We start from the raw sequence: 14792 nt of genomic DNA, 5'->3' as shown, positions 1-14792 counted from the left end.
AAACATATACAGACTGGGTTAAGCGAAGATCGGAAGAATCGCCTCAGTTTACAGAAAGATCACCATGGAGCTAGAATGCATACTTTTAAATCTGATGCGTACTATTCGTAAAGGAAATTTCTCAGATTTTACTGTCACTATTGAGAACATATATCCATGGATGTTTGGTTTGATCATACAAATTATGCCCGATTGCCTTCAGTATTTCTGTGCAATTTGAAGCAGTAGAGATGCATCCAGTTATTTTTCAAGAGTTTCATAGGAAAAATATATCTGACTCCAAAACTGAGAGGAAATTTTCCAGGATGGCACACGACCATTTGCATGAGCAAAACAACAAATAAATTTAAAAATCATCAACTAATCTATCACGTTTAAGTCCTGAGGCGTCATTAATACAATGGATGGTTGCTGGACCGGAAGTTGTGCGCCTGATTGGGGAGTTTGAAGAAAATCAGAGCCTAAAGTCTGACGTCACTACTGAAAAGCTAGATACTAGATACATGAAGATACTAGAAGCTTTTTTATTCGGTATGAAACTCATGTTTCCTGCCTAGTTGAAATATTTGAAGAACACGGGAATCCTTTCGAAGATGACGATTTAACTACAGTAAACAGCAACAAAATTATTCTCTCGGAAGAAAGTGCCATTGCTGTGATGTCAACGCAAGTCAATTCAATACATTTGTAGAAGATCGCTTAGTGCTAAGAAAATTATCCATACATGATGTTATTAAAAGAAACAATATCCTCTTGATGAGCAGAAAAATATTTCTGTTCAGTCTAAAGACAAGCAAAACATTGTTAATTTGAGGAGGGGCAGCACTCTTTTTGCTAAGCTATATGTTGCCTGCCAAGCAATTCAAAAGGATGTAAAAGAATTTTTTTTCTCATGAAAACAGCTCGTATCTACCTTCTATATCCAATCTTGGCAAATTTAGGAAACCAAGAAAAAAGTCCGGCGTAGTTTCTTGTATCGTTCAATCAACTGGACTGGTTTTGACGGCTATTCCGGAACTAAATTGTTCATTGATGGTGCTGCACTGATTCACATGCTTGTTCCTCAGTCTGCTCGAACTGTCCAATAATACTGCGATCAGATTATGAAGCCGTACATATTAATGAGACGAAAAAGTGTTCATAGGGTAGATTTGGTTTTTGACGGGTATTCAAAAGGAAGTTTGAAAAGCGACACGAGACAATGGAGAGGATCTGGACCAAGAATAAGTATTAAATCCAATGTTTTGATACCGAAGTCATTTACTAAATTTCTTGCGAAAGATAAAAATAAAGTGGAGCTTTTCGAATTTTTGGCAGAAAATCTCGTGAAGATGGATCTACCAGATGGGAAGCAGGTTGTATGCTCGTACAAAGACACTGCAATTGCTTCAGTCAAGAACAATTTTGAAACCATGTTTCCCGTATCCCACGAAGAAGCCGGTGCGAGGCTATTCCTCTATGTGCAGCATGCAATAGAATACTTGGGTCATGTAAAGATCACCGTGAAAACTGTTGACAGTGATGATGTAGTGATTGCTATGTTCCGAGTTCCGAAACTGCAAGAGCTATGGGTGGAGTGTGGAAGTGGAAAATATCTACGGTATCTTCCCATTCACGTTTTGCACCATAAAGTTCCACAAGGTGTTACAGATCTTCTACCTTTTTCCCATCCCTTTATATGAGCACACGGTGTCTAGTTTTGCCAGCATTGGTAAAACTAGGTACTGCATGGAAAATAGTGGATGGCAATTAGAGATGTTGACAAAGTTTTTTTGTACTATACTAAAGTACCTGAGAGCATTAATGAAGAAGATGAGCATTTTCTACTTATTCAGCGGTTCGTAGTCTTGACGCATCATTCAACAAGCTCAATGGAAACCGTAAATGAGGCTAGGAGAATTTTCTTCACCCAGCAAAACAGACCAGTTGATTTTATTACAACATCTAGCAACGTTTTTCTGCATCACCTTAAGAGAACAATATTGCAGTGTTTACTATGGACAAAATGTCTTCAGCAAAATTTGCAGCTCTTGGATCCATATCAGTGGGGATGGAAAAAAAATCGGTGAAGAGTTTGAACCTCTTTGGTATCTACACCCCAAAATAACAATGCAGAAATTACAGGAACTTATATCATGCAAGTGCAAAGAGATGTCTACACGCTGTCGATGCGTCAGATCAGGTCCGAATTGTACTCTTCTTTGTAGTTGTTAGGGTCAGTGCAATACGTAAAACGTTTCTTAAAAAAACTTATTACTGTTTTTGTTATAACAGCTACTTTTTCTTTGTTATTAAAACATGTAATTTTCGTCTATTTCTCTTATATGTTTAAAATGTAAGCATTTTAACAAAATTGTTTTATTATACGATAGCATTAATAATTAAGTTCTCGATCCATTTTCGGCGGTGACTTTGATTATTTCTGCATTTTTAACCTTTCTTTCATTCAATATAAAAGTAAAATACTGACAAAAAGTGTTAAAACATGAAGTGCAAATTTAAATTTAATGAAACTGGAAAGGTTCTTTTATAATGCAGGTATAACAGTAAAAGTTTTACTCCAATATTGCAGAACACAGGAAAGTCATTGTTTTCCTATCAATTTTCACATTGATACAGTAATAATGATTAAACTATTTGTCTTCTTTACTAATAATAAAATTCAAAGTTTGTCTGGATATCTGTCGGGATATCTGTCCGCATGTCTCTCTGTGACGAGCATAGCACCTAAACCGTTCGGCCGATTTCCATGAAATTTGGCAGAGAATTTGTTTGTAGCATGCGGGTGTGCATCTCGAAGCGATTTTTCGAAAATTCGATTTTGTTCTTTTTCTTTTTCAATTTTAAGAACATTTTACCGAGCAAATTATCATATCGTGGACGAGTAAATTACAAAATTATCATAACGTGGAACGGTAACATAAAAAATTTTTAGAAGACCAGGGCCAACCCAGGGCTGTCGTGCAACTGAGGAAGGAAGGAACCGTAAAATGGCCGAGCAAATTAACATCGCAAATTGGGGAAAAATTCATCATCCATTGTTTGTAAATATACAGGCGAATGAAATGACCTTTTAATTTTTCTACTACGAGCAAAGCCGTGCGGGTACCGTTAGTAGAAAATAAAACTAAGCTCTGTTGAAGAGCTTTTTTGAACGACTTTCAGATAATGTATTTGAATTTTACAAAATACGACCTATTATGGAGTTTTAAGCAGTTAAACCGACGTATTAACCGATACATGGCGGCCATTTTGATGACGTCACCACAGGGGGTCTTGACCTCCAATCGATTGCCTCCCGGCGTTTTTTTGCTCTCTTATATGAACATAAGTGCTGTACAAAATTTCATACTGGTATCCGGAAGTGAAATGTTTTTGCACAAAATCCACCGACTATAGTCCTTGGTTGAACAGTTGCTTCATCCTCTGATGAAGGAGTTGTAGGTTTCAATGAAGAAGTTTCAAGAACCACTCGGTGAGGTGATTGGTTTATGTAGCAGATGTTGCGTTGGATTACCTTGCAAAACTAGAGGTGATGCTAGTGGTGGAACAGCTTGTTTATGTCTATCTAAAATGTAAGCCCGTTTAAACCTCTCAATTGATACAGGTACCGTTTTGCCTTTTACATTCAGATGAAATACCGTCTCTGTTCTGCGAACCACTAAAAACGGTCCGTCGTAAGGGGGTTGGAGTGAACGTCTCACCATGTCTTGACGAAGGAAAACATGAGTAGTAATTGCTAAATCAGGATGTACAAAAGTTTTGCTGTGGCCATGACGTTTGCGTGGTATGGGACATAAGTTTTGCATATGCCCTCGTAACTTGCTTACAAAGTTTATAGGATCAAGTAGTTGTTAGGTATGATCCAGAAACTCTCCAGGAAGGCGAATTGTCGTTCCAAAGACTAGGTCAGCTGGTGTGCAACCCAAGTCTTTTTTCAGAGCGTCCCGAAAACCAAGAAGGATCAATGGAAGCACTTCCGTCCAGTTCTCGGTGGCGTGACATTTAATTGCAGTCTTGAGAGGCCTATGCAGCTCTTCGATCAATCCATTAGCTTGTGGGTTATAACTCGTCGTCCTGGATCTGTGGGTGCCCAATAGTTTTGTGAGAGAGTGAAAAAGGGCAGCTTCAAACTGCCGTCCTTGATCGGTTGAAGGCACTCCATAACGGGAGATCACACGTGAAAAATGCTTCAGCAACTGATTCGGCAGATATTTTCTTGAGTGGGGTTGCTTCTGGCTACCTAGAGAACCTATCAATCAAAGTCAAGCTGTAAGAATAGCCATTTGAGGGAGGCAAAGGGCCCACAAGATTAAAATAGACATAATCCAATCTCAGAGAAGGTTCTTGAAATCTTTGCCAAAGGTGCTTTTGTATGGCGATGAACTTTGGCCTTTTGGCATGGTATGCAGCATCTTGTCCATTGAGCAATATCTGACATCATTCTAGGTCAGACAAATCTTGACCTGATAATGTATTGTGTTCTGTGAACACCAGGATGAGCTATGTTGTGCAATGATGCGAAAATATCCTGGCGAAACCGATTTGGGACATAAGTACGAACTCTGCCTGTCGATACGTCACAAATTAAATCAATGTTAGACTCTGGGAGAGTAATTTTTTTAAGTTGCAGAGATGAGTTTGATGATAGTAATGATTTCAACTCATCATCTGTTGTTTGTGCTTCCGCTATTGCAGAATAATCAATTGGTGAAGGGATACATACAGCAACTATACGGGACATGATATCTGCAGGGATATTCTCAGGTCCTGGAACATGCTGTATATTGGTTGTAAATTGAGAGATAAAGTATAATTGTCTCATTTGGCATGGGGAACACTTGTCATTCTTTTGACGAAACGCAATTGTAAGAGGCTTATGGTCCGTATAAAGGACAAATTCCCCTGCCTCCAACATATGTCTAAAATGAAGAACACTGTACTTAGTTTCTGCTGTACTGAATTTTCTTGGAAAAGAAACCTAAATATGGGGAGATAACATTTCCGGGCTTGTTGACCGTGGTCTAATTGGAGAAGAAATTCCAGACGTTTCGGCTTGCTTTGCTGCAGCCATCATCAGTGGTTTGAGTTTGGTGAGACCGACTCCTGGCTTCGGTGGCTCCGGTATTTAAGTAAACTGTTGCTGGGCTGCTGGTCCTGATTGGGAGGCGTTCTCAAGCCGCTGATGGAATAAGGTTCCTGCTTGGATGAGATTCAAGCCGTTGGGTGATTCTGGTACCTGATTGGATGGGATTCACGAGCCGTGGTGGCTACTGGTTTATGATTGGATGGGACCACAATATGTTTTTGACTGTTGTGGCGAGCGGATCTAAGGGCAGGGTGCCATGTTTTTGGTAAATTGAAATTCTCCTCTTTTCTGTTGAAATTAAAGGGGTGTTTGAAGATTTCTATAGCTTCGCGATGAAGACGGGCAAAGTGATGAGATGTTGTAGCCAAGATTTCTGTGTCTTAATTTGATGTTGTGGACTCCTTCTTGTTGGCTGTGTTCGGCTACGGCTGACTTATAGTTTCTTAAACGGCAATGACGAACATGCTCAGAAAGGCGTGTCTTGATGCTGCGCTTCGTAGTTCCGATATAAACTGATCCACAGGAGCACGGAATTTTGTAAACTCCAGATGTGGAGAAAGGGTCACAGGGGTCCTTCACCGGACGATAACAATTCCTAAGTTGAGTGGTGGGCTTAAAAATGGTCTTGATGTTGTGTTTTTACACAAAAAAACACAACATCATAAATAAGCCCGGAAATGTTATCTCCCCATTCTGACGCCGGCCGTGAAAGCCTTAAACAGTATTTAAGAAACCTAAAGGCTGCATTTCTGAATTTACAACTTGATGCAGTGCACCGCCAATGGCATAGTCAGATGCATCTACATACAAGGCAAAAGTGGGGCAGTAGGAGAAGGATGAACAAGTAATGTTGCATTTGCTAGTGCTTGTTTACATTTGTTAAAAGACTCAACTGCAAGCGGAGTCCAGAAAACGGGTTTCTTTGAATCGGAAGGTTGCGTGTTCAAATCACGTCCGGGTCACCAATTTAAGGCAGGTTGGCGTGTTACGTTCACGAAGAAAACGAAGTTACACACAAGTAACACATTTATTCAAGCATTTTTGGACAAAGTCCCCAACTAATTTATTTTTGTACTTTCAATTTAAAACGTACCAAAAAAGACTTGTTTACAACATTAATTTTTCATGCAACTGTCTACTTTGTTGAGCAATAACATCAGTGACACAATTTGAATCTATTTGATTTAAAATGTCCTTTACTGACATCAACATGAAGGCCTCTGAATTTTTTGGGAAATGCTTCATCTTAGTTTGCTTTTGATGAGTTTTAAAGTAGAAAAGCTCCGTTCACAGGATACTTGTTTCACAGCATAGATAGTGAATATTTGTACACTTGAACCAAGAACAGAATAAGCCGCGCTTAACATCTTACATCCATCAATTTTTTTCACATTTAAACTGTCAACTTTTTCTATTTTTTCAAATCCTAATTTAAAAAAAATAATAGAAAATGAACTGCTGCAGGGATGCTCACAAGGGGGGGGGGGATTATGGCGCAAGTTGCGCCATAATCCTTTGGTTGGGGGTATTTTTTTCAGAATTTTTTTTTAGAACATGAAAATTTTGATTTTTGAAAGGAAAAAAATATTTATACTTATTTAACACGAATACATGTATAAATAATAACCTTTTGGACGTACTCATTCCAAAATTTACTAGCCGTGTCTCTTCTTTATCTTTACTAATAATAAAGCTGAAAGTCTGTGTCTCTGGATATCTGGATCTTTGTCTCTCTGGATGTCGATTTTTCATGAAATTTGGCACAAAATATGTTTGTTGCATAGGGGTAAGCACTTAGAAGCGATTTTTCGAAAATTCAAATTTTGTTCTTTTTCTTTTCCAATTTTAAGAACATGTTACCAAGCAAATTATCGTAACGTGAACGAGTAAATTACCAAATTATCAAAACGCGGAACCGTAACATGGGCGAGCAAATTAAAATAGCACATTGGCAAGAAATTCATCTTCCATTTAAAAAATATACAAGCGAATCAAATGATCTTTTAACTTTCTACTACGGGTCAAGGCCAAGCCGTGCGGGTACCGCTAGTTTTGATTGAAGGGATCATGAAAGACGGGATGGAGTCAGTGCCCGTTGCAAATCAGGATCAGACGATTTGATTTCTCTTTAATTTATTATAAACTAGCTGCGTCGCCCGGCTTTGCAAGATCTACCTCGAAAATAAAAGATGCTTCAAGTGATGTGTGTTTAACAATCAGGCTTGAACAGAAAGAAAGAAAAATCCGTAGTATTTCCCAACAGATCACGAAAAAATAACGAGAAAGGAAAAATTTTGAATACCCCGATTACAGGAAAAGCCTCAAAACAGAATTTTATTTGTTCACAGTCGCGAAAAAAATGGCAACAGATCTTTCTTCTCAATGATTTTATTGACGACTACCCGCACGGCGTCAATATTGACGTGTCTCATACTGCATAAAGGTTGCATAAAGATTAAAAAGCAATATTGCAATAACAACAAGTATGCAGCATCGCATTTATCTAAAAATATTAATACTGATATTACCTTACAATATCAGCATTGCATATACGTTGACGCCGTCAAAATCGTATTGCTTTCTTGCTGTCGCCCATCAAGGTAATTATTACACAATAAAACAGGTGGACCTTCGTTGGTACTTGCGCATGCGCACAGTTCTTTATACCCAGCGTCGTCCCTTGTATTGCTGGCATATTGTTATCTTCCTCCTTCGACCTTCGATACAGTCGATCCAGGACCTCCACTCTGCACGTGGCGTTGCATTCTTTAGGCTTCGCTAAGTTCAGTGGCGTAGCTAGACCCGACTTTCGGGGGGGGGGGGGGTTCTTTATATATATATATATATATATATATATATATATATATATATATATATATATATATATATATATATATATATATATATATATATATATATATATATATATATATATATATATATATATATATATATATATAATCGCTTGGAATTTTTTCCTTTTCTTCTTTTTTTTTTCTTTCTCTTCTCTCTTCTTTTTCTCTTTTTTTTTTTGAGACTAACTTTTCGGGGGGGGGGGGTTGTCCGCAAAACCCCCCCCCTTAGCTACGCCCCTGGCTAAGTTGGTTGCTTTTAGTTATTAATGTGGAATAGTATTGTTTTAGGAATAACTTATGAATGACTAATAACTGCATTTGTTTATTAATATAGTACTAGACAAGCCATATCACATGCGATATGCGATCAATGCTAGAAATGGCCGAGACCGTTAGACTTTGAAACAAAGGACATGCAGCCCAGAATTTCGTATTGTTACTTCAATCTCACGAGTAAGATTAATTATGTTAATTATTAATCTTACTTATGTTATCATAGAATAATAATTAATTATGTTAATTATTATTCTATGATTGTTGATGTTATTCTTTAAGATCTCTCTTCATATGTTTTGTCCAGGGGATATTTGTATCTTCAATGCTGACATCCATTCGGAAATGAACTTTATTGTATCTATTTATATATTGCTATCTTTACTCTTAAATGTGCTATAAAACATTCCGTAGTCATTCCTAACTAAGCATTTTATGCCTTTATAATACAATTAAAAGCATAAATTTAAAAAAAAATAAGTCAAGTATTACGCAAAAACGAAGAAATTTTCATTTTTTAAAATAAATTGCGAATACTATTAATATCTTTATATGAATTTCCGATCAGATATCAGCTTTGAGAAAATATTCTTAGGTTAGAAAACTAATCAGTCTTGAAGAATAACAGAAATAATTAAAGAATGAAATTTAATTCTCGAGTTTGAAGTGAAAATAGTACAAATAAATAAATAGATAAAACACCTTGCAAACGTACTGATTTCATACTGTCAAGTCAATGTATCCTGACATTATCCTGTCATATCAATACGTATGCAAAATTACAAAAGCAAGATCATCCTGCGTAGACCTTGATTTGATGCTGTCATGACAACATCTCAGTGGCGTAGCTAGACCCGACTTTCGGGGAGGGTTACTTCTTTTATATATATATATATATATATATATATATATATATATATATATATATATATATATATATATATATATATATATATATATATATATATATATATATATATATATATATATATATATATATATATATATATATATATATATATATATATATATATATATATATATATATATATATATATATATATATAATCGCTTGGAATTTTTTAATTTTCTTCTTTTTTTTTCTTTCTCTTCTCTTTTCTTTTTCTCTTTTTTTTTGAGACTAACTTTTCGGGGGGGGTTTTGTCCCCAAAACCCCCCCCCTTAGCTACGCCCCTGCAACATCTTGATATTATCCTGTCATATCAATACGTATGCAAGATTACAAAAGCAAGATCATCTTGCCTAGACCTTGATTTTATGCTGTCATGACAACATCTTGATATTATCCTGTCATATTAATACGTATGCCACGATTACGAAAGCAACTTACCTTGATATTTTCCTGATATTATGCTGCATACACCTTGTCAGTCAATATTGTGGCAGCCCGCTGACAGCATAAATAGAGTAACATAACAATATTGAGGCAGCATTAATGCAAGATGATTTTTCTTGCATGTCAAACTTTATGCAATACGGAGGCAAAATATTTTGCTTCCTAAGAAGCTCCTTTATATAGTAAACGAACCAATTTCAATTTGTTCACAATGGTCGATATCAGGGATGCCCACACCCCCTTAGGTCAAGGGCTATTGCGCCGGAAATTCGCCTGGCGTTCCCGAGCAATTACGCCGCACAGTGGAGTATTTGACTGAAAATCCTGGCCAAAACTAGTGTGAAATTTTCTCTTGTGAATGCGACACCCTTGTGTGCGTTTGTGCGCTGTACGTCGAAGCTATCCCATTTATAGACACAAAACTTGATATGCAAGTTGTCTGAAAGGTCCCCTTATGAAAATGATCTATAGAATTCTATAAAAAAATTCTTTAGAAATACCTATGTAGAGTCTTATAGACTGTTATAATTATGGCCCAATTTTCTATAGGCCGTTTTCTATAGAATTCTATAGAGAAAATTTTTATAGGTTTCTATAAAATTAGTTCTATAGAATTCTATATACTTCTTATAGAATTCTATAGAGTTATTTTTTATAGAATTCTATAGAACTGCCCTATAGAAAATTGGGCCATAATTCTATAAAACTCTATACAGGTGTTTCTTATAGAGCCTCTATAGATCTTCTTATAGAGCCTATATAGATCTTCCTATACAGGCCTCTAGATCCTATTAAGAGTCTCATAAAACACAATGACAATGCTTTACATAATTAATATAAGTTTGACAAAACTAAATTATGCCTAAAAATATTAGGTGCAGCAATTTATTACAACGATTACACATTATTGTTAGATAAAGACACTTCATAACACTGGACAGTGGTACCGTTTGGGAGTGCTAATTAAATATTAAAACTCCTATCAATATAAAAAACAATGTTAACACGTCCAAACTTTCGGTCATTGTTACTTACATATAAATTTATAACGCAAAAATCACTAGTAAATTAATGTCATTACTCAGTCATGAGCTTTATTTAGTAAAATCTAATGCTATTTCCGATGCATAATGAAGTTCATTCTGGATTTAAAATTCAAGTTTTTGTTTTATAACTACTATTTATGAGTTTTTTCGTTCCCAATTTGTTTATTATAACAATAAAAATATAAATATAACAAAACAACACAAAAATAATACATACTTTTAACGAATTCGGCAAGGTTCAGCCATTTTCATCGCAAAACGCTTAGAGGATCGCACGTGCAAAATGGACGCTATCGCCGGCGCCGTTCGGGACAGAAAAGGGAAAACAGACTGGCGCATGCGCAAAGAGATTGAGAGAAATACTACTGGCAAACTCTCGCGACAAAATACGGAGTTGCATCTTGGAATTTTGATTATTTTATTTACTAAACCTTGACAAGAATTTTTACGAATTCTCACATTTTTAGAATTAATTTCAATGTTTAGAAGTTTTATTATTACTATAAAATAACTTAAACATTGTAAATAATAAATAATTTTTAATCTTTTCGGAGTATATTTTTTTTATTTAATTTTTTTCATCGAACTATGACAAAATGCAACTGTATTATTATTAAAGACCATACTACAATCCGCCCTTGTAATAAAAAATATGACCTTAACAAATAATTAATTGTTAAAACAAAGATTCTTAAAATTAAATAGATTAATTAGGAATTAAACCATTTAATTTTAGGGATTAAACTTCCTAATTAATTAGGGCTTTTTAGGCTTTCCAAACTAGAAGTATCATATAAACACTAATGAAAACTATAATTGTAAACAAAATGAACGAATTCTCAACTTTTTACAAAATTCTACAGTAAGGGAAGTTTTCTGAACAAATTTTATAGAATTTTATAGAATTTGTTATGTATAGAAACCTTATGCTCAAATTCAATAGCAGTTTCTATAGAACTTTACAGAAGAAATTCTCTATAGAAGCTTTATTTTCAAGTTCTATATGGATATCTATAGAATTATATAGAAATAATTTCTATAGGAACTTTCTTATAGACTTCTATGTAATGTTCTATAGAATTCTATTAAGCTCTATCAACCATTTTCGTAAGGGTCTGATGTTACAGTTTGAAACTCGATTTTTTAAATTTGAATTAGAAAATGAAATATTTAATATTTTATCCACGGTTTAAACTTTTGCATGTTTACGACCGTAAAAACGATCCTAGTAAACGTTGAAAAAAAAAACCAATGCATCACTAGGTAGGAAAAATAATTTTCTTCAAGAATATGATTTGTTTGAAGTTCTAACGTTGTTAACCGAATTTCTAGGAATTTACAAAGGGCGGTCACTTTTTCGACTTTTTTCAATTATTCAATCAATTTAAATAGTGATGTGCCGGATCGTTAAAAAAGTAGATCCGCGGATACGGATACGGATCATTAGTGTCAAGATCCGCGAATACGGATACGGATCTCAATTTTTTTTTTACCCAATCGAACTATCCAAGTGTAAAATGTGTTACGGAAGGTATTCCCGTCAGAATAATGGCAGTTTCTTCAAAAAAAATGTCAACTGCGGCAGAAATATAATCAAGATTATGATTTACTTTTTAAAGAAATCTCAGTTAAAATTGAGGGAGAGTTGGAAGGAATGGGAGAGCGCTTCATTAATGCTTAGATGGAACGTGAAAAACTATTTTTAGCTTACTCGGTAGATGTAGGATACAGGAGCAAGAGTAAATCTGCTACTGGGCAGGCTAGAAATAATTTTTCGCGTTTTATTTCAGCATAAATGCAGCGCTGACCCATTCCACCGAACTTCTCTGACCGACGAAATACAGAGCCGGGAACACATTTACAAACGAGTTACAGAGAAAAACAAAAATGAAAAATAACATAAACCCAAATCAATAACAAAAACTAATATTAAATTAAAAATAAAAAAAAACAAAACATGTCCCATAGAGCCTACCTCATATCAAGATGAATTTCGCGGGTCAGAACACACATTTGTTAACAAATATGAACTGACAGCAGGTAAAAATTTTAAATCATTGAGCTTTTTCTCCTTATCTTCCAACTATGAAATCGCTACTAATCACGCGTATAAAAGCTTAGAATTGCATTTAAAATTTATTTAACAAGATTATAGCTCCTACTGTATATAAGTTGGAAGTTTCAAATAAATTTCAAACGCAGAAAACTTCGTTCTTTCAATTAGGGTAAACGTTTTTAACTTACGGGTTAATTTTTACTACTATAATTGTGAAAAACGTTTTAAATCGGTTTTTAATTAATATCTCCGCTAATTAAAGTTCTACAAAGACAAGGCCAAGCTAGGAACACTTTCGATCAAGTCACTTTGTGAACGAAAAATGAACTATCAAAATCGGTTCATCTGTTTAGGAGCTACGATGCCACAAAAAGACACACTGATACACACTTATAAAAGATTTATATCCCCTTCCTTTTTACAAGGGGTGGGGTACAAACTGTCTTCTGAAATGATACCTTATAATTTAAATCTATACATATCTAGTAATAAAATAAGATGTTTGTGTGTGTGTGTGTGTGTTTGTGGCGCGCATCCCGTGAAAAATATAATAACCGCTTTTCTACAATTTTACTATGTAGTAGCCAGAACATTTCGCCCTCTACAGAAAAAAAAAAGTTTTCAAAAATATTCAAAAGTTTTTTTTTTTTTACAATTTTTTAAAGGCAGAACGAAGATATGAGCTATCGCTTCACCGACTGTCCGCTGACCGCTGCAAATATGACGTAACGCAACCACGTGATCTAACTGAAGTGCGTAACTTGCTTTTTTCTTTTCTTCCTTTCGAAGGATTCATTCGCTTTTTTTTTTCTTTTCAGGTATTTCATTTGGTTCTCCCCCTCCCCGGATGTTTTGCTAAACATTCGATTTCGGTTAATCAGACGGACCACATCGGATCGTTTTGGTCCCAGTCACTTTTTTTTTTTTTGAATTTCAATAAAAACAATGATTTTTTATACTTTGGCAAACTCCAGGTACCACAAAGACATCAATTTTTTGTGCATTTTAATAAATAAGTAAGCGCGCTTTTTTTGCATGATTTTCTTTTTGTTAGGGAATAAGATTGGAGGTTAGATCAAAATAAATAGAGATAGATGAGAAAATTTAGAGATAGATCGAATAGGTAGATAGATATACATTGAGTGTACAAAAAAAATTTTTTTTTTTTTTTTAAATTTTGTTCTCGAATTAATACTTTTTTTCTTTGAAGAAAGATTGTTAATTACTATCAGAAGTAAATTTCCATGGATCTAGAGAAAGATAAATCTACAGGTCGATGTACAGTGAGAGATAAACAGACCCTGTTATTTAAAGAACAATAACGGGGGTGGTGGGGGGCGCCGCTGCGATTTGAAAACATTGTTAATTATTGTCAGAGGTAGATACGCATAGATCGTATAGATAGATAGATAGATAGACAAATGCAGAGGTCGATATAGTAGATGGAGAGCAAGAAAGAGATATGCCCGTTATTTAAGGAACTTCAACGGGGTGTCAATGCCCCCTTCCCCCCCACACATACCATGACTTTTAAAAAACAATGCTTTCAAGTAAAAGTGGAATGGTTTTTTTTTTCGACAAAATTTGCATGAAGTGCAAGCAGTTTGTGTCTCCCCTCCCCCTCCTTTAAAAATATTCCAAACGACGGAACTGGAGATCGATCTAGAAAATATTTTATTTAATTTAATAATGATATAGATATAGATTGATTGATACCGCCACGACACTTATTTAAAAGCCGCCGAAGGCGGCATTATTGGCGTAAAAAGGCAGACGATAATATTGATTTATAGAGAAAAACATTGATTAATACCGTCGCTAAATTGTCTATGCAGCCGCCGAAAGCGGCAACCCTGGCATAAAAAGGCGGACCAACTGGTCGCCGAAGGCGGCTAGTAGGGAATAAAACCTAATTTAAACGGAATTTAAGAGTTTTTTATTCAAATATTTAAAAAGTTTTAGAATAGAAATGATCCGTTTAAGATCCGTCAAAAAAGTAACGGATACGGATATGGATACAGATCTTTATTTTCCCTCGGCTAACCGCGGATATCCGGAATATCACTAAATTTAAACTAAAATTCCTGCATCCAATATTCTAATAATGTTATGGCTC

The sequence above is a fragment of the Uloborus diversus genome, chromosome 1, assembly GCF_026930045.1.
Source record: "Uloborus diversus isolate 005 chromosome 1, Udiv.v.3.1, whole genome shotgun sequence".
NCBI classification, from domain to species: domain Eukaryota; kingdom Metazoa; phylum Arthropoda; class Arachnida; order Araneae; family Uloboridae; genus Uloborus; species Uloborus diversus.
The sequence above is the reverse complement of the archived record's forward strand: the minus strand, read 5'-3'. Positions refer to the sequence as shown.